General features: G+C 41.8%; 1 protein-coding gene across 2 annotated transcripts in view; it reads right to left on the bottom strand.

Annotated features, from left to right (window-relative positions):
- Dnajc5 (DnaJ heat shock protein family (Hsp40) member C5) overlaps positions 1 to 19,210 on the bottom strand; it is a 28,849-nt gene extending 9,639 nt beyond the window's left edge. Inside the window, exon 1 of one of the 2 annotated variants that reach the window (XR_005871637.1) lies at positions 19,026 to 19,210. The gene's annotated coding sequence lies outside the window, so the exon portion shown is untranslated. The remainder of the gene's footprint in view (positions 1 to 19,025) is intronic. The other variant, XM_040733027.1, reaches the window with a different exon arrangement.
- Positions 19,211 to 22,311: the final 3,101 nt, after the last annotated feature.

Below are 22,311 nucleotides of genomic sequence, written 5' to 3'. Positions count from 1 at the left end.
GAGCTAGTGGGAGAAGCTGAAGCTAAGGCCAAGCTTTCATAATTAATAAATCTGTGTCATTATTTGGGAGCTGGCAGTACAAAGAAACAACTTGCTACAAGTTTTCACTTAACTAGGTTTCTATACCACTCTGCATGTGTCCACCAATTCCAGCTGTCCCTCCCAACACTCTCTCTTCCCAAATGATCCTTCCCACTTCCAGTCCACCCACAGAATCTATTCTATTTTCCCTTTCCCAAGGAGATCCATGCTTCCTCCCATAGCTGTCCTCTTTATCTAACCTGCCTGGGCCTATGATTGTAGTTTGGTTACCATTTACTTAGTAGTTAATATTCACTTATAATATATACCACATTTGTCTTTCTGGGTCTGGGCTACCTCACTCAGAATGATTTTTTTTCTAGTTGCATCCATGTGCCTGCAAATTGCATGTTGTCCCCCTGTCCCCAAAGTGCTGAGTAACACTCTACTGTCTAAAATGTATCTCATTCTTTATCAAGTCTTCAGTTGTAGGACATCAAAGTTGTTTCCAGTTTCTAACGATCATGAATAAAGACACAATAAACATAGTTGAGTCCTTGAGGTAAAATGGAGTATTAATTGGACATATGCCCAAGAGTGATATAGATGAGTCTTTTTTTAAAAATATTTTATTTATTGTGTATACAGCCTTCTGCCTGCAGGCCAGTAGAGGGCACCAGATCTCATTCAAGGTGGTTGTGATCCACCATGTGGTTGCCGGGAATTGAACTCAACCTCTGGAAGAACAGTCAGTGCTCTTAACCTCTGAGCCATCTCTCCAGCCCCTTAGATGAGTCTTGAGGTAGAGCAATTCCCAATTTTCTGAGCAACTGCTTTATCGATTTCCATAGTGGTTGTGTAAATTTGCACTCCCACCAACAATAGTGTTTCCTTTGCTGCAAACCCTCGCAACATGAGCTGTCACTTGTATTACTGATCTTAGTCATTCTGATGGAATCTAAAATGTAGTTTTGATTTGCATTTCCTTGAAGACTAAGGACATTGAACATTTAAGTATTTCTCAGCCATGTTTTATTCCTCTATTCAGAATTCTATTTAGATCTATACCCCCATTCTAATTGAATTATTTGGTTTTTATTATCTAGTTTCTTGAATTCTTTATGAGTTTTGGCTATTAGACATTTATCAGATACGAAGTTTGTAAAAATCTTTTCCCATTCTGTAGACTGCCTCTTTGCCTGATTGATGGTATCCTTTGCCTTGTAAAAGCTTGTAAGTTTCATGAGGTCCTATTCATTACTGATCTTAGTGCCTGCAATATTGGCATTATGTTCACAAAAATGTCTCCTGTGCCAATGAATTCAAGGCTGCTCCTTACTTTCTCTTGTATCAGGTTCAGTGTGTCTTTATTTTTATTCACTCATTCATTCATTCATTTATTCATTTATTGGTTTTTCAAGACAAGGTTCCCCTGCATAGCTTTGGAGTCTGTCCTGGCACTAGCTCTGTAGACCACGATGGTCTCAAACTTACAAAGATCTGCCAGCCTCTGCCTCCCAAGTGCTGGGATTTAAGGTATGTGCCACCCCCCGACTTTTTTTTTTCTTAAGATTTATTTATTATGTATAGTGTTCTGCCTGCATATATGCCTGCAGGCGAGAAAAGGGCACACAATCTTATTACATATGGTTGTGAGCCACTAAGTGGTTGCTGGGAATTGAAATTAGGACCTTTGAAAAAGCAGGCAGCACTTCCAACCACTGAGCCATCTCCCCAGCCCTTTTTGCTTGTTGGGTTTTGTTTTTTTTTTTTGTTTTTTTTGTTTTTGTTTTTTTTTGTTTTTTTACGAGACAGGGTTTCTCTGTATTGTTTTGGAGGCTGTCGGTCCAGCCTGGCCTCGAACTCACAAGCGATCCGCCTGCCTCTGCCTCCCGAGTGCTGGGGTTAAAGGTGTGCATTTGCTTGTTTTTTAAAGATAGTGTTTCTTTGTGTAGCTCTGGAACTCAGTCTGTAGACCAGGCTGGCCTCAGCCTACAAAGTGTACCACCACCGCCCAACCAGTATGTCTTTGATCCATTTAGACTTGAGTTTTGGGAAGGATGATAAATATGGATCTATTTTCATTCTTCTACATGCAGACATCCAGTTTGACCAGTACCATTTAGTTGAAGATGATTTTTTCCCCTTCCTTTTGGTTTTTCAACAGATGCTTTATGCTTTCCAAATTGTATTTCTGGCTTCTTAGATCCATTTGCTTGGAATGTCTTTTTCCAACCCTCTACCCTGAGGCAATGTCTATCCTTGATGTTGAGGAATGTTTTATTTTCTCCATTTATAGTGATTGAAAAGTTTTGCTGGGTAATCTGGGCTGGCACTTGTCTTAAGTGTACCTGCCTAATAAACCTTTATGGCTTTTAGAGTCCATTGAGAAGCAGACATAATTCTAACAGGTCTGCTTGTGCCTTTCTCCTTTGCAGCTCTTAATATTTTTTTCTTTGTACTGTATATTCTGTGTTTTATTGTGTGGTGATGGGACTTTCTTTTCTGGTCCTATTTGGGAAAATTTTTGCCTATGAGTTTGTTGAAAATATTTCCTGGGCCTTAGAGCTGGTATTTTCCTTCCTTCTTTTTTCCCCCCCTATTATTCTCTCTCTCTAACACTTTTTTTTTTTCCGAGACAGGGTTTCTCTGTATTGTTTTGGAGGCTGTCCTGGAACTAGCTATGTAGGTCAGGCTGGCCTCAAACTCGAGGAGATCCACCTGCCTCTGCCTCCTAAGTGCTGGAATTAAAGGCATGTAGCAGCAACGCCCAACTTTTTTTTTTCTATAATTCTTAAGTTTGGTCTTTCATAGCGTCCCAGATTTCCTAGATGTTTTGTGCCATTTAACGTTTTCTTCTACCAATGTATCCATTTCTTCTATTGTATCTTGAATACCTGAGATACATTCCATATCGTGTATTATGTTGGTAATGTTTACATTCCTAAATTTTTCATTCCAAGGATTCTCTGTTTGTGCTTCCTTTATTGCTTTTATTTCCATTTCAGGTCTTGAGCAGTTTTATTTCCTTTAACTATTTGTGTTTTCTTGGCTTTCTTTGAGGGATTTATCTATTTCCTCCAACTGTGTTTTCCCTATAATCTTCATACAGTTAGTTTTAAGGTCTTTTGTGTGTGTGTGCTTCAGCTATATTGGAATACTCAGGACATGCTGTGGTAGGATAGATAGCTGGGCTTTGGTAGAGACATATTTCCCTGGCTGATATTGTGTTCTTATGCTGGTGTGTAGGCATCTGGGTTTGGGATGATTATAGGTCTAGGTGCTGGTTTCTTGGGTTTGTCTTGGTTGGGTGGGAGTTTTGTTCCTTGATTTCTAATTCCTCTCTGGATTTTAAGAGAGTATGCTGGTTGAGTGTTGCCTGTTTACTTGTCTGCTCAGCTACTGTGTTAACAGGGAAATGCTTGTTAGTGTTTAGAGGCTGGTCTTATGGAAGGTGTTGCCTGTGGGGGTATTCACTAGAGCTGGGACTGGGTCACAGCAATGAGGTAGAAAGAGCCAGTCAGGGAGGGATGGTCTGCAGAAGCTGGGGGAGAGAGTCTCAGTCTCAGTCTGTCTCTCTGTCTCTGTCTCTCTCTCTCTCTCTCTCTCTCTCACACACACACACACACACACACACACACACACACACACACACACACACACACACACCCTGGTATTCTGTTGCAGTGCGAGAGAATTGGGACAGGGGATAGAGAATGGAGAAGGTCTGAGGGCAGACTACCTGAGACACTTTTTCTGACAAAGGCTTTTTGTTCTTAGTAGCAATAAAAAAGTAACCAATATAGCAGAGGTTATGGGAATGCTGATTAGTTTGGATAATTGTCCAAAATGCAAAAGACTTGAGTGTCAGTGCTGGGAGCTGAGCCCTTCATTTATGAGATCAAAACTAATTCCAGGCAGACACAGAATGGGGTTCCAGGTACCTAGAGCTGGTGTCTTCTGAAGCACTAACTGCTTACTTGGGGTGTGTGGTCTTTTGTTGCCATCTTTGTTTCAGATAAGGACTCCCTATATAGTACTGGCTGGCCTGGAACTTGAAATATAGACAGGCTTCAAAATCAGAAATCAGCCTGCCTTTAATCTCAGGAATTAAAGGCATATGCCACCATTCCAGCTTTTAAGTGCTTTTTTTTCTTTTGTTTTCCCTGACATCTTCAGACAGACTAAGAAACAAAGAAGACAGAAAGACCAGAAAAGACTTCATTGCAGGGAGTGTAAGATGCCACCGACCAACTTCCTGCTAAGAAATTGGAAAGGCCAATAAATGAAAAAATAGAACTGACTGAAATTGACAAAGGGTGAGAAAAAATCTAAATAGCTTTATGTGTTAATAAAAATGAATTTGTAATGAAAACCTTGTCAAAGGATGAAATTATGAATGTCACAACTGAGTAATACTCCATTGTGTAAATGTACCACATTTTCTTTATCCATTTTTCACTGGAGGGACATCTGACTATTATGAATAAAGCTAGTATGAACATAGTTGTGATAAGGGATGTCCTGCATGTTTCTCTTGTTGGTTAATGAATAAATAATACTGATTGGCCAGTAGTCAGGAAGTATAGACGGGGCTACCAGACAAGGAGAGTTTTGGGGAGATGAGAGGTCTCGAGAGAGACACCATGTAGATGCTGAAGGAATAACATGCTGGAGCCTTCTCCAGTAAGATAAGGCCATGTAGAAATAGATAGATTAATAGTTATGGGTTAATAATTAAGAGAGAGCTAGCCAGTAAGAAGCCTATTTGGGGCAAAGCAGCTGTAGGACCAGGCAGGACAAAAACTCCATCTACATAGCTGAGCAGGTGTCCTTGTGGTATGGTGGAGTGTCCTTTGGGTATATGCCTAGGAGTGTTATAGCTGGGTTAAAGGTAGATCAATTTTCAGATAAATTGCCATATTTTATTTCCACAGTGGCTATGCAAGTTTGCACTCCCACCAGCAATGAAGGAGTGTTCCTCTTGATCCACATCCTCAATAGCATGAGCTGTCACTTGTGGTTTTGATCTTAGCCATTCTAAAACTTATTGAGTTCCAGGACAACCATGGCTTTGTAGAGAAACCCAAGTTTGAGAAAAGGACAAGACAACAAAAGTTAAGTATTTTACTTATTTTGTTTTTCAAAACAAGGTTTTTCGCTGGGCAGTGGTGGCGCACACCGTTAATCCCAGCACCCAGGAGGCAGAGGCAGGCGGATCTCTCCAAGTTCGAGGCCAACCTGTTCTTCAAAGACAGTTCCAGGAGAGGCTTCAAAGCTACAGAGAAACCCTGTCTCAAAAAAACAAAAACAAACAAACAAACCCCAAAACCAGAGTTTCTTTGTTCAGCCCTGGAACTCACTCTGTAGACCAGGCTGGCCTTGAACTCAGAGATCCACCTGCCTGCCTCTGTCTCCTGAGTGCTGAGATTAAAGACAGTGTTCTCTCTCTCTCTCTCTCTCTCTCTCTCTCTCTCTCTCTCTCTCTCTCTCTCTCTCTCTCTCTCTCTCTCTCTCCTCCCTCCCTCCCTCCCTCCCTCCCTCCCTCCCTCTCTCTCTCTCTCTCTCTCTCTCTCTCCCCCCCTCTCTGAGCTTCCCTTCTATACCTCAAGCTAACCCAGGATTAGGGCTGGACAAGCATAGCCCTGAAAGCCACTGCCCAGCCATGTTAAAAAGGATGGAAAGTATCCAAGAAAATATACAGACCACAAAGTTAATACATCCTGCTGTGGACAGTCTAAAGACACATAAATCAAAAATTTCCTGCCTGCAAACTGGTTCTTGTGTCTACATGGACAAGGCTGGTTCTTATTCAATTCTGTGAGCAGACCAGGGGCTTATTGTAACTTGAAAGATGAACCTAGCTAGAGAGATAGTGTTGTAATTTTTTAAAAAGTAGCACTTGAGAGAAAGATGACATGGGACAGAGCTTGGATGGATTTTTTTTTATTGGGGGGAAAGTGAATGGGGAAAGGGGGAGTACAGAGGAAGACTGGCCTCTAGGGACAGGAAAGGCAAAGAGGAAGGGAGAGAGAAGGAGAGAATGGGGGGGGAGTGAGAGGTGGGCAGGGCCTTTTAAAAAAGTTAACTTCAGCTGTAAATACAATATTATCAGATTCAAAAGTTAGACAAAGATCGGCATTTTAAAAATACTAATTCAAGCCGGGCGTTGGTGGCACATGCCTTTAATCCCAGCACTCGGGAGGCAGAGGCAGGCGGATCTCTGTGAGTTCGAGGCCAGCCTGGTCTACAGAGTGAGTTCCAGGACAGCCTCCAAAGCCACAGAGAAACCTTGTCTCGAAAAACCAAAAGAGTCAGCTAGTCAATAAGATGACTGAGCCATCGGCCAAACAGATATCATAAGCCTCTGTGTGTTTATTTGGGACTAAAGGGCTGTCTACAATAGTCCATCATTTTTTGGAAATCATAGTGGCTGGAGTAAGAAGCAGCTAGCCACACTGCATTCATAGTCAGAAATCAGGGAATGAAAAAGGCTGGTACTTGGTACCAAGCTTGCTTTCTTCTTTTTATCCAATCTGGGACCCTAGCCCACTGAATGCCTCTGGCTCACTCTTACAGTAAGTCTTCCCACCTTAATTAACCCAACCTAAAAACCACCCCTTACATACATGCCAGAGATCTGTCTCCTAAATGATTCTAGTTCCTATCCAGTTGACAATCAGTATTAGCCTCATCAGAGAGGAAAAAAGGGCACATAAATGTTGATAGAATATGACAAAGTGATTTCACATAGATGCAAAGCAAACAAGCAACAAACTACATCGTGTGATAGTCATACAGCACAGAAAGCACAGGCCGCAAACATTCCTGGTGAGAAATGTAGCAGGGGGGAGACAGGCAGGTTACTATTGCTCTGCCTTATGCACACTGGCCCATATTGTAGAAGAAAAGCTTTGCTAAAAATGAAATCACTAGCCTGGTGGTAGAGGTACACATCTTTAATCCCAGCACTCTGGGAGGCAGAGGCAGGTGGATCTCTGTGAGTTCAAGGTCATCCTAGTTTACAGAGTGAGATCCAAGACAGCCAGGGCTATACAGAGAAACGCTGTCTGGAAAAACAAAACAAACAAACAAAAAACCCACTAAATAAATACATTACTGAAAATGAAACACAATGCTGTTATTTCTAATTTTCTGGGGGTAATTTTAAATTACAATTCATGCTATAATATTTGAAAATAAGTTGCCAATGAGAGTGTGAGGAAGCCAATAACTCAGGGCACAATAAAACCAGCATATTTCATCTTTGCAGTGGTAGTGCACACCTTTAATCCCAGCAGTTGGGAAGCAGAGGCAGGCTGATCTCTTTGGAGTTCCAGGACAGCCTAGTTGTCTAAACTAGTTCCAGGACAGCTAGGGCCACACAGAGAAATACTGTCTCAACCTCCCCACAAACAACAAAGCAAAGCAAACAAACAAACAAACAACAACAACAAAAAAACACAAACAAGCCAGCATCTTTCAAGTAACGTGTTTTGTACTTGGTCACAAAATTAAGAACCTTCTTGTCTACATGGAGACAAGAATCATTCACTAAGGCATGGGATTTGGGCTAACTGAATACCAGCATGCATTAATTCAAGCCCTCTATGCCTGACTGTGCATATACTGTGACTAGCTGCTTCAAGTTCCTACCACCATGATTTCCAAAAAGTGATGGACTGTAACTTCAAATTGTGCACTAAACAAACCTCTTCTCTTTTGCTAGGGTATTTTATCGCAGCAACAGAAAATAAAACTAAGGTATCTAACATTCAAATCTAACTACAAGTAGCATACTTATAAGAATACTTATGACTGCTTTCATGGTAGTATATACTGTAATCTATCCTGAAAGGATGCTAAAGCTGTAGAATTCCAAGTTCAAGGTCAATCTAGGATACATAGGAAAACTGTCTCAAAACACAAGAAAAGATAGTAAAACCAAAATTCTATTAGAACAGTGTGGACAACTACATTTATTTAAACATTCTGGGACACATGTTCAGAGTACTGCAAATGCTACCTTTACCTTGTTCATTAAGGGATGTTGTCAACTGAATGATCCATTCTCCCTGATCATGGTATAGTTCCTACAGCATAATGGACTGAATGTGCCAATAGGTCAGGTCCCAAAACATTCTGAAGCTTAAGACAAATATACCTAAGTCGAAATTCATAAAACACTATAGACGACTGAGACTGTTTTAATGGAAAACATTCTGAGACATAACTGATAGAACTGGCATTATGTCGGATATATAGCTGGCCAGTATACTCCACCCAAGGACTATCTTAAAGTAGCAAATGAACATGCATTAAGAGTGACCGCTTCTCCACAACTATTGTTGGAAATCAAGTGATCACATTAAATCCAGCATGTAACCTAGAACCAGAAAAACAATGTAACACGACAAACTGAAAGACACACCAAATTTCAAAGGGGCAAGTATTAAAACACACCATACTTCAAACAGACATGCTGAAATTAGGCTGTAACCAATTAAGCTGTTTCTATGTGCCACACTTTCTCTTCTATATATTAATACCACCTGCCAAGTGGCTGGGTGGAATTCTCTGCACCTTTACTGGTTCAGAGTGCTGCCCAATTCATAAATCATTTCTTTACTCAAAATCTACTCAAACTTGTTTGTCTACGATTTTGTTTTAACAGTTTAGTGTCAGGATCAGGGTCTCAAGTAAATGTTCCAAGTAGACATTCCTCCAACTACCCATGCCCCAGTACTGACTAGCCCAGTGAAGACACTCACTAAGATCACTGTGTCCATGACTCCCCAAAAGCAAGTGGGGTCAGTTCCCTCTTTGAATGAAGCAACACAAATTTGGGAGCTCACCAACTTTATTCAAGTCATTTTTTAAAAATTGAATTGCATACAAGATTAAATAGTACACAACTAGAGGCCTCAGGTATATGCCTTTTGAAAAGGGATTCCTGCTGGGTTTGGGGACCCATACCTGTAATCCTAATACTTGGGAGGCTGAGGTAGGTTCTAGATCAACCTTGGCTATATAGTCTATATACAGAGATTTTGTCTAACCCACCCCCTCCCGAAATACAAAGACTGAATCTAAAGCTGAAGCCGAAGGAAACCTGAACAAACAACAAATTCTCAGGCATAGCAAATCAAACAAAGACAAATATTTGCCTCCAGTTTTTTACTGCAGAGACTACAGATAGCTAGGACAACTAGCAAATGTTACGTTCTGTGCCACACTGGCAGATTTTACTAGAAGAAAACATCTGCTTCCAGCAGTTGGGATTCATAGATTTGCCAAACTACAGACTGCTGATATGTCAAGCCATTTAAAACTGCTGCCTTCTTTGTGTTCACTGGAAACTAAGGTCTTTAAGGGGTAAAAGAGGAAGGTTTCTAATAGATTTAAAAACAATCAGAGAAATGAAGGAAATCCCACATTCAAATATAAAAGGTTATATACACTTTTGATAATGAAAGCAAGAGGGTACAAGAATGTACTGTTTAAAGAGAAAAGATGGCTCAGCAGTTAAGAACACTTGTAAGACCCAAGCTCTATTTCCAGCACCCACAAGGTAGCACACAAGTGCTGATAACTACAGCTCCAGGGGATGTGATGTGCTCTCTTCTAGCCTCTGAAGGCATCAAGCATGCATGTGGTACAGGCAAAACACCCTTACACATAAAATATTTAAAGAGAAAATAATTTTGTCTCAAATACAATGACCAGTTATTTTAAATTGAAAAGGGAAACTGAATACAAAAAAAGAAAAAGAAAAAACACCATATGAACAACAAAGTTGCATGAGAGATTTGTAGAGGATTTTTTTTTTTTTTTTTGGTATTTTGAGACAGGGTTTCTCTGTATTGTTTTGGAGGCTGTTGTCCAGCCCAGCCTCAAACTCACAGAGATCCGCCTGCCTCTGCCTCCCGAGTGCTGGAATTAAAGGCGTGCGCCACTACCGCCTGGTGAGTATAAATTTTAAAGATATGCAAATTGCTAAGAGAAGAAGAGAACGGTTTATTAGGTTTTCATAAAATTCAGTAGTTATTAAAAGTATATGGATTCAGGACTGGAAAGTTAAGCTCAGAGGCCAAGAGCATGCACTGCTCTTGCAGAGAACCATTGTTCAGTCTCCAGCATCCACATGGTGGCTCACGACCATCAGTAATTCTAGGTCAAGGAGATCCAACACAGGAAAAAATACTGATAAACGTAAAACTAAATCTAAAAAGATTTTACAATGAGGCATTTTTTGGGGTATTTAATGATCTCAACCACTAGCTAGTTGGTTGTTAAATGAATAATGACTATTGTTCACAGTGACTTGTGACCTGCTTTGATTAATGTTTTAAATTCTTCGTATTTTTTTTTTTGATGAACGTCTCAAAATGATTCTATCTAGACCTTGCTATATAACCCAAGTTGGTCTCAAACACTCAATTGTTCTACCTCAGCCTCTTGAATGCTGGGGCTGTTGGGCAGCTTCAAAATCAAGAATTTCCCAGGTGGACCCTTAGAACATCTCAAAAAGATACTTCTTATTAAAAAGAGCTATTATATAGGACATGGTGGTATACACTTGTAATTCCAGCAATGGACGGTAGAGGCAGCAAGACTAAGAGGTTTGTACCAAAGACCATTAGAGAAAACCAACTGAGGCCGAGCATTGGTGGCTCACGCTTTTAATCCCAGCACTTGGCAGGTGAATCTCTGTGAGTTTGAGGCCAGCCTGGTCTACAGAGTGAATTCCAGGACAACCTCCAAAGCAATACAGAGAAACCCTGAAACCTTGTCTTGAAAAGAAAGAGAGAGGAGAGAGAGAGGGAGAGAGAGAGAGAGAGAGAGAGAGAGAGAGAGAGAGAGAGAGAGAGAGAGAGAGAGAACCAACTGAAAATAAAAGCAAAACCAAACATAAATCCACGTCTAGTTAAAATTCAAAGAACAAACAAGTCATTATGGGGTATCCAGATCAGCTGGTAAACCTACACCACAACTCTTCAGTCACAGGGAACATCTTAGAAACGGGAGCAGAAAGATTACAAGAGACAGGGGATCAGAAATCTGTTGGGTAAGTGTATCTCAGAAATAACAGGTAATCTTCACCCACGATACATCAACAATATGACTACCTTATCAAGACCTGAACAAATACAACACTAACAGACATGCAACATGGAAGAGGGAGATCTCTAGACAAAGAACTACAGGCAAAACTATGGAATGCTGAGACAGAAATAGTCTTGCCCTGGGATGAGTCCCCCTGACTGGCTATCCAATACTAAGTGGTCAGCCCTGAAATCATATACATACAAGCAACACTAGACAGACTGATTAGGTTGTATTTATATTTTTATATGTGTGTGTAACAACAGCTAAAGAAAGAGGCTACAATTCAAGAGGGAACAAAGCAAAGAAAAGGGTGGAAGAGACCAGAGGAAATAAAAGAGAGAAAAGTATGTAATTAGATCTTAATTAAAAGAATAAAATTATAGCCTGGTCTACATAATGAATTCCAGGACAACCAGGACTACACAGAGACCATCCCTCCAAAATCCATCAATCAATTAATAAAGAAAAGGATATTACATTAACTAGGTTTTTTCTATGCATTAAATCATAAGAAGCACTATCAGATAAACAATAAAACGGTGTTATTTGTAATTGTGCTATTAATGTGTTTCAGATATTATATGGAATTAACAAAAATCTAGCAGTGTTGGAATCATTTCATAATTCCAGCTATCTGAAAATGTTATGTACTATAGAAATAACCACATTTTCTTGCCCATTTTATCATTAATGTAACAAACCAACATCAGATATTTATTTAATCGTGCCATTTAAGCTTTGACATCTACAGATGGTTGTTACCATAGTACTTTCTTGAACTATAACATGTATTTCACTTATAATGATATTCATGGAAAGGACTGCATTTTTGTTTTTGGAGACAGGGTTTTTCTGTATTGTTTTGAAGGCTGTCCTGGAACTCCCTCTGTAGACCAGGCTGGCCTCGAACTCACAGAGATCTGCCTGCCTCTGCCTCCCGGGTGCTGGGATTAAAGGCATTCGCCATCAACGCCCAGCAGGACTGCATGTTTTTTACTTTGAAAACATACCAGTGAAGAGCTGTCTGCAAGTCATGCAGGGGAGCTCTGTAGATTCAGCTTCATTAGTTATCACTCCTAGTAGGGTAGGTTTTCCAGTGACATAGCTGCCTTTATGCCATCTGAGAAAGTGGCTCTTTTCACCTAAGAGGTTACTGAGTCTTGATGAGATGCTGAAAGTGTGCTAATATCAGATCCTAATAAACCACTTTTGGAGCCAGCTTCACCTTTGCAATTGTCATTTACATAACAAATGCCCTCCACTATATACGTGTGTGTGTGTGTGTGTGTGTGTGTGTGTGGTTTTGAACTCATAATCCTTATGCTTCAGCCTCCCAAATCCTTAGACTACATGAGGGTGCTGCTGCTTAGTTTTGCTGCATAACCAAACAATCTAATTTAGAGGTTTAAGGAAGGAGAAAAGAATTGTTCTATTCACAGACAAAACTACACATTTAGGGTGATTTCATTTGTGTTGTTTCTGGTTTTTTTGTTGTTGTTGTTTTGTTTTTTCAAGACAGGGTTCTCTGTGGCTTTGGAGGCTATCCTAGAACTAGCTCCTGCAGACCAGGCTGGTCATGAACTCACCACCTCTGCCTCCCGAGTGCTGGGATTAAAGGCGTGCATCACAAAACTGCCTGGCAAAATTTATTAATCTAAATATGCTAGTTCACCGAAGAAATTACCTACGTTTAGTCTTAAACATTATAATTTTTTTTTGAGACAGGGTTTCTCTGTGTATCTTTGGTTGTCCTGGAACTCACTCTGTATATCAGACTGGCCTCAAACTCAAGAGATCCACCTGCCTCTGCCTCCTAAGTGCTAGAAGTAAAGGCGTGTGCTACCACACCATGCTCAGAGTGATTTAAACTAAAATAATAATAATAACAACAACAACAATAATAAACCAAAAACATACCAGTGAACAGGGTAAGAATTTCCATAACTCAGCCAGACACACCTACTGGAAGTGTAAGAGGGAGGATGACTTTAAAGTCATCCTCAGGCTACATAAAAAGCTTAGAAACAGTTTGGGAAACAAAAGACCTTGTCTCTAAAAACACAAAGACGGAAGGAAGGAAGGAAGGAAGGAAGGAAGGAAGGAAGGAAGGAAGGAAGGAAGGAAGGAAGGAAGGAAGGAAGGAGAAACTAGTGGTGGGTAACTGCTTTAAAATTGCTAAAAGAGGGTCTGGAAAGATGGCTTTGTTTCCCAGAACCCACATGCTAGCTCACAGCTGCACGTAACTCCAGTTCCAATTAATCCAACATCCTTTGCTGGCCTCCACTGGTACTAGGCAAGTGCATAGATGTACATACAGGCAAAACACTCATACTTATAAAATAATTAAAATTACTGAAATGGTTTGTATTAAACACTTGACTTGTCAAACTCACAGTTCTAATACAATTAAGATTACAGAAGATAAATTTCTGACACCTCCTAGGACTCCATGCCACCTTCAGCACAGGTCTTCTGGTTCTACAAAAGCTTTCCCATGCAGGGAGGCCAAAGCTGTAAGAATAACTAAAAGGGGCCAGGCAGTGGTGGTACACGCCTTTAATCCCAGCACTGGGGAGGCAGAAACAGGCAGATCTCTGTGAGTTCAAGTCAGCCTGGTTCCAGGACAGGCTCCAAAGCTACAGAGAAACGCTGTTGGAGGGGGACGATGACGACACACGACAGTAGGTAAAAGTAGCTAAAGGGTACTTGTTGGGTTGGGCAAAAGGCAGTTATACAAGGCATTGCAAACACAAAGGGGAAATACACAAATACCAGAAGAGAATAAAAATTGGTAATATATTTTAAAAATAACATTTAAATTCTAACAGAATTTGTCTCATAAATCTACATTAAAAATAAATTAGTTAAAAAAAGACTTAAAAAGCTACAATAAAATGCACTCCTATGTAAGAGGGAAACTCAACAGGTCTGCTAATTCCTTCCTATAATAAGAGAAAATAAAGGCAGGCACCAACACCTTCTCAGGCCACTCCTCCTGTCCCCACCCTCCATCTCACCTTCACTCAGAACAGTGTCAGAGAAGCCTGCCATCTTAGAACTCTAGGCCCTTAACTTAGAACCCTGTTCCTAAGGTTTACTCATATCAACAATACCATGAGGTATCTGATTCTGTTCTTCACTGGAACACAGTCAACTCTACCTGATGAAAAGAGCAACTACCTAAGACAGATTTCTAAGATGGCCACGCTTCTTTCCCAAGTTAGCCTGGATGGGACACACCTGACACCATAATCCAGCAAATCCTCATTCCAACCCTCTGACTCACCAGGGTTGTAACCGTATAGCTAAAGGTTACATATAAAAGAACTCTGCATAATTCTTGTAAAACACTGTGTGTGTGTGCGCGCGCGTACACGTGGCCACTCATAAGTTTAATGTTTAGCAATTAAACTGACAATAAAATCACCAACAACTCACAATAATGAGTAACATTCACTTACACAGATTAAAGGAACATTCACTGAGCATTCATAATGTATCACATAAAAAAATCACAAAAATCAAAGAGTTGGGTTTAAAATGTCTAAAAATTGGGGTGGGGAGCAAACACCTGCAATCTCAACACTAGGGAGGCAGAGGCAGATGGATCTCTTGAATTTAAGGTGAGCCTGAACTAGAGTGAATTACAGGACAGCCAGGACTACACAGAGAAAGAAACTCTGTCTCAAACACGCTCGCCCCCCTCCAATTTTTTTTTAAAGTCTAGAAATAGCTGGGCAATGGTGGTGCACACCTTTAGTCCCAGCATTGGGAGACAGAGGCAGGCCGATCTCTGTGAGTTAGAGACCAGCTTGGTCTACAAAAGAGCTAGTTCTAAAACAGGCTCCAAAGCTACACAGGGAAACCATCTCAAAAAAACAAAACAAAACAAAAAAGTCTAGAAATAAACAACAAAGTTCTCTGACACAAACTAAATGTCACTTGTGAAAAATGTATAGTAATTTTGAAATAAAATTGCAAGAATTTTCAATGATCTCTCCCAAACCTGGCCTCACTCTGCTTCTTTCTTTAAAGAATGAGATAATTTTGTTTCTATAATGAATGTATAATTTTGATATAAAATATCAGTGTTTGAGAACTCAAAAATTTGAAGCACTTATTTGTGAAAATGTATACTAAAGACTGGATCAGTGGGTAAGAGCATTTGCTCTGAAATCAAAGTCCTATTTGAATCCCAGGACCCACTTTAAAAGCCTGGCACAGATTTGTGTACCTGTAACCCCAGCACTGGCAGCGGAATCAAGCAGATCCTGTAAACTTACTAGCCAGACAACTGAGGGAACTTCTGGTTCATTTATTTAAGAGGCCCTGACTCAGGGTAGTAATAACCACAGAGGAAGACACCAAATATTCTGTTCTGGCCTCCTATTTTGCACACAGGAGGGTACACACAGAAAAATCACATACCTATATAACACACAGCAAATTAAAAAAATACCTACTAAATATCATGAATAAAGAACACAAACTTTTCATTAATGAATATATTCTAAGTTAATGCAAAGTGTCAGGAGGAGCAAAATCCACACCGAAGGTTGTTGGGTAAATTAATCCTTAAATCTTCCCTTTTAGTTGCCAGTTAAGACAAGCTGCTAATCCTTGTCAGGGCTGCCTTCATCTGAGGTAGGCCTGGCACAGCAGCCCAGGTTCCTGGATTAAAGAAGTTTTAGTGGTAAGCATTTTCACAAAGTAAGGCTATCACCATTTTTAGAATCTTTGTCAACTTCTTTTCAGGAAAATATCCTTCTACTTATCCTTCCTTTGCTTCAATAGGCAGGTGAAGTGGGAACCACAGAGCCTCAGAGGCAGAAGGAGTGTGAGCTCTAGCCTTGTCCTCTCTCAGGAAAGATAATCTAGCACATTATGCTGATGCACAGAAGAGGGAGGAAGGACAGCAAAAGACTAGGAAGTCTGCCTGACAGAAGACATCACCCAGATTCTATAGCACAGGAATAAATAAGCCTCATTTTAAGAATGCAAGTTTTTACTTTTTCTTTGAGGCATAGAGCTCAAATTCAGGGCCTGGCACATGCTTGGCAAAGGCTCTCCTCTTGATCTGCCCTGACCCTCAGCCCTGACAACTACATTTTTAAATGCTTAGCGAGTTCCAGGAACCACCACAGGAACACCAGGGGTCCTAGCGCATAGGACTGATGCTTGTGCTTCATTTCCATACAGACAGCTCCTAACCAGTTCCCTAAATCTCAGGAGTTTCTTTCCTTACTAGAGAAAAACTGCTCTCATTTGCTAACATAGTTTGCCCACAGTATCACGCACTTCAAATCCCACACCTCGGGCTTACCTCACTCCCTGCTTTCACACCCCACCTTCACAGCATTTTAGTTATTTATTCCACAAACACGGGGGCTGGAGAGATGGCTCAGAGGTTAAAAGCACTGACTGCTCTTCCAGGGGTCCTGAGTTCAATTCCCAGCAACCACATGATGGCTCACAACCATCTACAATTCAATCTGGTGTCCTCTTCTGGCAGAATACCATATATGTAATAAATAAAAACCTTTAAAAAATTTTTTTAAAAATTTATTCAACAAACACCTGTGAGCATCATGCTGGCGATCATGGGATCCTGTAAGCTATAGGTGGTCAATGGACAAAAGAATCTGTCTTAGAAGCCTTGAGTTCAATTGAAGTTTCAAGTCTGATTTATTAGGTTAGATCTTGAGCATAGCAGGTTGTCAGGGTGCGTCTACAACTGTACCCAGAAGCATCACGCTCTCCAAAGTGCTCTTGGGTAAAAGCGGGTACAACTGTGCAGCATGCATCCAACAAATGAACCATACACTAACACGACTGTTCTCAAGATGCAGAGAAATCTACACATTCTTCTAAGCTTAGACGGACAGGAAGCAAAGGCCTTAAAAAGGACTCCAGAGTCCTTCAGCCACTAAGAATGTCTCCTTGGCTGTCATAGCATCCCACATAATGAGCTTCCAGGTGAGGGCATCAGGAGCTGCGCACTCTTTACACTGTATGGTGGTAAATGCCCACGAGTCAAGGAAACCCTTTGCCAAGCTGAAGCAGGAGGATCATAAGTAGCAAGCTAGCATATAGTAAGATCCTGTTTCCAAAACCAAACACTTCCTCAAAAGAAGGGTAAGAAGACTTCATCTTACTGTCACCTCAAGTCTTAACAGACAAGTAACCAAAGACAACACTTTTAAGAGCTTTTTGCCTTTTAGCTAGTAGCATATCTGACTTTAAAAATCTTTTAACTTTCAAATAATCACTGATCAAAAGTTGCAAAGAGATTTACAGGGAAGTCCAAAGCACCTTTCTGGTACCCTACTAACTGGCTGTACTTTTTACAACGGACAGGGGAAAGTTGGTGGAACAAACTGTCTTTGAGAATACATGGTTCCCTGTACATCTCCCAGGAACCCAGTGCCTTTCAAACATTCAGTACTCACTGACTTCCTGGTGAGATGGCCATAGCCCAGCTGTTACTAAGTTCATTTGCATTCATTCAGTAAATACTGGGCACATACTATGTGACTTCTTAAAAACTAAAAAAAATGTTAAATACGTTAATACATTAAGCAAGAGTCATGTGCTGTGTGAAAATTAAGCAAGCAAGGAAGGGAGAAAAACGGGAAGTAAAGAGGTGAAATTATAAGTAGTAGAATCTATGAATATCTCACAGAAAAGAATCAAGGGCTGAGCACTTAAATTTGTTCATAGACTAGCAAGGAGTCTGCTAGGCAGGGAGGGAGTTTAAAACTCTCTTCCCAAAAGGGTCTTCATTCAGAGTTTACTCTGGCTCCACCCTTGGGGTCCACGCAAACAAGGCCAACCTAAGTATGAAAACACTGACAGCGGCCAGGCAGTGTGGTGGTGCATATCTTTAGTCCTGGCACTAAGGAGGCAGAGGCTGTGCTGACTTCACGTTCAAGGCCAGCGTGGTCTACACAGTGAGTTCCAGGACAGCCAATGCTACATAGAAAAACCAAAAGAAAAACAGAAAAAACACTGATACAGATAGCAGAGTCTTAACACATTAGGTCAGAAACGGTCCAGAAGCACTTAAGTCATGGCTTTTTATGTCAACCAACAGATCGCTATTTCCTTAAATAAAAAAAAAAAATATCGTACAACCGTTAGAGTTCTGCCTTTAGGTAATCATGACAATAGATAGGTCAATATAATTCTTTCTGTTATTAAGTAGTGTTTTTTTTTAAACAGACAAATCATTAGCAATTCCGATATGGTGCCAAAAAGGCACCAAACGTCCAACAAACGGCGACCCAATTTTCCATAAGTCCAACCTGAAAACGAAGCTACTTTTGCATTCTTTTTCCAAAGACGTACTTAAAGAATTCGGAGAAATCATCTCTTAGGCACAAGGAAAACCAAGTTTTTAATCCAGCCACAACACAAGTTGGAGCCTAAACGGATGAGTCCCTAATAACTCTCCCTAGCAGCATTAGACAAAAGCGCCTCTTAAAATGTCGTTGTGAAGCATATAATTTTGTTTTCTGTTTTTTTTTAACAGGTAAATGCTTTTTTGAAATTTACAACTGTAAGGCAATTTTCCGCGCCCCAGGCTGTGAACGAAGCCTCGGAGCCTTCACTGCCCACCTCCCTACACCAGAGTTTCTGCGTCCTGGGTGCCGCGGAGGCGGCCGCGCGTGCGGACCCGGGTTGGCCCGGAAAGCCTCGTCCCCGCGCCACACCGCCGTGCGCAAGGTCGAGCGGGGCCTAGCGGCGCCCAGGGCCCAGCCCGACTGAAGGCCGGCCGCCATTTCCGGCTGTGGGCAGCCTTCACCTCGTTCTGCGGCGTCCTCGCCCCTCTCCCCGCCCCTCCCCCGGCTCCCGCGGCTCCACCTAATTCGTGGGCCATCCGGCAGTGAGCTCACCTGTCGGCCCGCCCGCCTGTCCACCGGTCCCGCGGCTCGGCTCTCCGTACCGGCGCTGCTGGGCAGCCGGCCGTCCTACAGCTCGGCCTGAGGATCCGGGGCGGCGACAGCGGTACCAGCGGCAGAGGACGGCGGAAGCAGCACCGGCGGCAGCGAGAACGCGCACGCTCACGAAGTGGCACTCGCGCCCCGGAAGGACGTGTGCTCTGCGGGTCAGAGCCGGCTGCGCAAGCGCCCAGAGAGCCACAGAGGCCCACAGGCGGAGCCAACGTAGCAGTCCTGCGCGGAGGATCAGGAGCTCCGGTTGAACTCGGTCCCAGAAAGGCGGTGCCCGGATTGTGGATCTGTGGGAAGGGTTAAAGAGGTGGGCGGAGCCTGCAGCCTCTAAGCCCGACGCCCGGCAGGGACTGGATCTAGGCGTGAGGGTCGCTCCAACGGCTGTGGACAAGAGGTGACTCAGATGCTCTGGAAAGCAGACAAGCAGCACTCCACTGAGTAAATGCGCCCTTGTCTTGCAGTTGAGTTTGCTCAGTGCTTCGCTTAAGCCTCAAAAAAATTTACTACTCCTTACCAAAATCTAGAGAGAGAGGGAGATGGCGGGGAGAGGCAGACCTTCATCTTCATCTCTAGCCACTGCCGTGAGACTGACATTTTTTGTTCATCTCTGGAGACGACTCAGAAAGGACTCTATTGCTCGCCTCCCCAGTCACTGAAAACAATCAACCGCCATTACTTAGCGATCCTCTAGGAATCCACCTGCATCATGTGGATTGCACGGATAAGGACTTTCCTTCTCACTCTCCCATACAATCCTTGTTCATCCTGTTCATTTACTAAGGAGAAACCTGGTCCCCTTGCCTATTACCCCCTGTACCCGGGTATTCTGATGCACACCTTTAATTCCAGCACTCAGGAGGCAGAGGCAGGCAGATCTCTTGAGTTCGAGGCCAGTCTGGTCTACAAAGCAAGTGCCAAGACAGTCAGGGCTACACAGAGAACCCCTGTCTCGAAAATAATCATACCATTTCAAGTGCTACTGAGTTTTTAGGCAGATAGCCAGAGCTACCAAAATGGTCTTTGTGGCCAGTGCTCCTACACTGTCACTTTCATTCTTGCCTATCAACCATTTTCTATTATAATTTTTAGATTATAACTCCCTTATTTCCCCCTTCCCCCTCCAACCCTCTCATGTTCTCTCTCCTCTCTAAATCCATGGCCTCTTTTTTTGTTGTTGTTTATATAAATTCAATCTGTATGTCACGTGTATGTGTTTCTGTTTTTCAAGGCTGACCAAATTGCTAGGTGCTTTCCTCAGGAAGATTGTTTCTCTAGCTCTCACAATTCCTTAGTTGCCTGTATTTCTTTGTTTAGGGCTAAGGCCTTGTGGGCATTTTCCCTTACACATTAGCTTGTCTGCTGATGTTGTCCTTGTTCGGGTTGAAGTTAGTCAGCCATGTTGGCTAGACTTCATGGTTGTAGCTTCTCTGATATTAGAGCAAACTTCCTGTTCCCCGAGTTCTTATACTCTCCTTCCCCCACTTTCACAATGATCCCTGAGCCTTAGGGGCAAGAGCTGTGTTGTAGATGCATCAGTTGGGACTGGGCTCTACAACTCTGCATTTTGATAGCTGCAGTTTTCTATAATGACCTCCATCTATTGGAAAGAGGTTTCCTTGATTAAGGGTGAAAACTACACATATCTGTGGGTACAAAGATAACTATTTAGGATGCAATTAGGGATTATGCTGGTTAGTAAAGTGATCCATGGACTTCACAAGCCCCAGATAGTTGGCTAGGTTTCCAGTATCAGGCATGATTCCCCTCTTGCTGAGTAGGCCTTACATCCAATCAGAGAGCTGTTGGTCATGACCAAGGCACAGATGGGTGCCACGAATGCAACCATAAGTCAGCTTTCAAAACAAAGCAAATGGCACTCAAGACCTTCCATAATGAACTTAGCAAAATCCAATCTTTTCCAACAGGGTCTGTTCACCATCACCCAACAGGATGTCTTCTCTCTTCGTTTATACTTGGTGCACTCTGGCTGAATTTGAATTGACATGTTCCAGGCTCAGACTTTGAGCAGCAGATAGTTTACAGTCCAGGCATTGGTGGTTCACACCTTTAATCCCAGCACCCGGGAGGCAGAGGCAGGCGGATCTCTGTGAGTTCGAGTCCAGCCTGGTCTACAGAGCGAGTTCCAGGACAGCCTCCAAAACAAAAAAGAAACTCAATAAGTTGCACAACATGAAGCAAGTAAGAAAATCAATAAGCAGAAAGACCATGTTATCTATTGACTCAGAGAAGGAAAGCCAGGTACAATGCCACAAGCCTGTCATCCTAGCAGAAATAGGAGGTGCTTGAATTTGAGGTAGGAGCTATATAATGAGACCATTTGAGGAGAACACAAGTGAAAAATTTCACAGTTGGAAGAAATAGCAAAATGGACCTGGAACCCACTGAAAACTGAAGCTATGATGAAGCTATCTATGTTGGGAACTGAAAGAAAAATTAATCAGGCCTTAAGTGAACCCATCAAGGTCTAGGATTGTCTCCTAATATCTCCAAATACTTAAGTTTTATGTACTAAGATGTTTGTGGTAGTATCATAAATAATAGTGAAAATGGCAAAAATTTTACACCTTTAATCAACAGCAGGAGGATTTAGAGTTCAAGGTCAGCCTGGTCTACAAAGTGAGTTCCAGGACAGCCAGAGCAACCTTATCTTGGGAAAAGAAACAAAAATTTATAATAGTAAAAATGGAAAATTGCCACCCAAATGCACAAATAAGCACATTCAAATGGAATACAGCCATTAAAGTATATGCAAAATGGCTGGATAGTGGTGGTACATGCCTTTAATCCCTGTGAATTTGAGGCCAGCCTGGTCTACATAGTGAGTTCCAGAACAGCCAGGACTACCCTGTCTTGAAATAGAAAAACAAAAGAGCATATACAAAATAGCTATGGGGGTGGGGATGGGGGTGGGGAAGGACATGACATGGGATGGGACTGGACGTGACTACAACACACATGCACACCCAATGCTTGTGATAGCTCTTTACAGTAAACTCTGCAAAAGCACGTTTTAAAAAATTTACAAATGTTCACAATTAAGTAAGCCAATCTTTTTGTTTGTTTGTTTGTTTGTTTATTTATTTATTTATTTTAATACTGGCTTTCTCTGTGTTGTCCTGGCTATCCTGGAACTCTTCATAGACTAGACTGGCTCACAGATAGCTGATGTGAAATAGAATTATCTGTTTAACTATGTAACGATGTGTTG

This window comes from Mesocricetus auratus, unplaced genomic scaffold (genome assembly GCF_017639785.1).
Source record: "Mesocricetus auratus isolate SY011 unplaced genomic scaffold, BCM_Maur_2.0 Super-Scaffold_100028, whole genome shotgun sequence".
Taxonomy (NCBI): Eukaryota; Metazoa; Chordata; class Mammalia; order Rodentia; family Cricetidae; genus Mesocricetus; species Mesocricetus auratus.
Note: the sequence above shows the minus strand (reverse complement) of the source record. Positions and strands in the feature narration are given on the sequence as shown.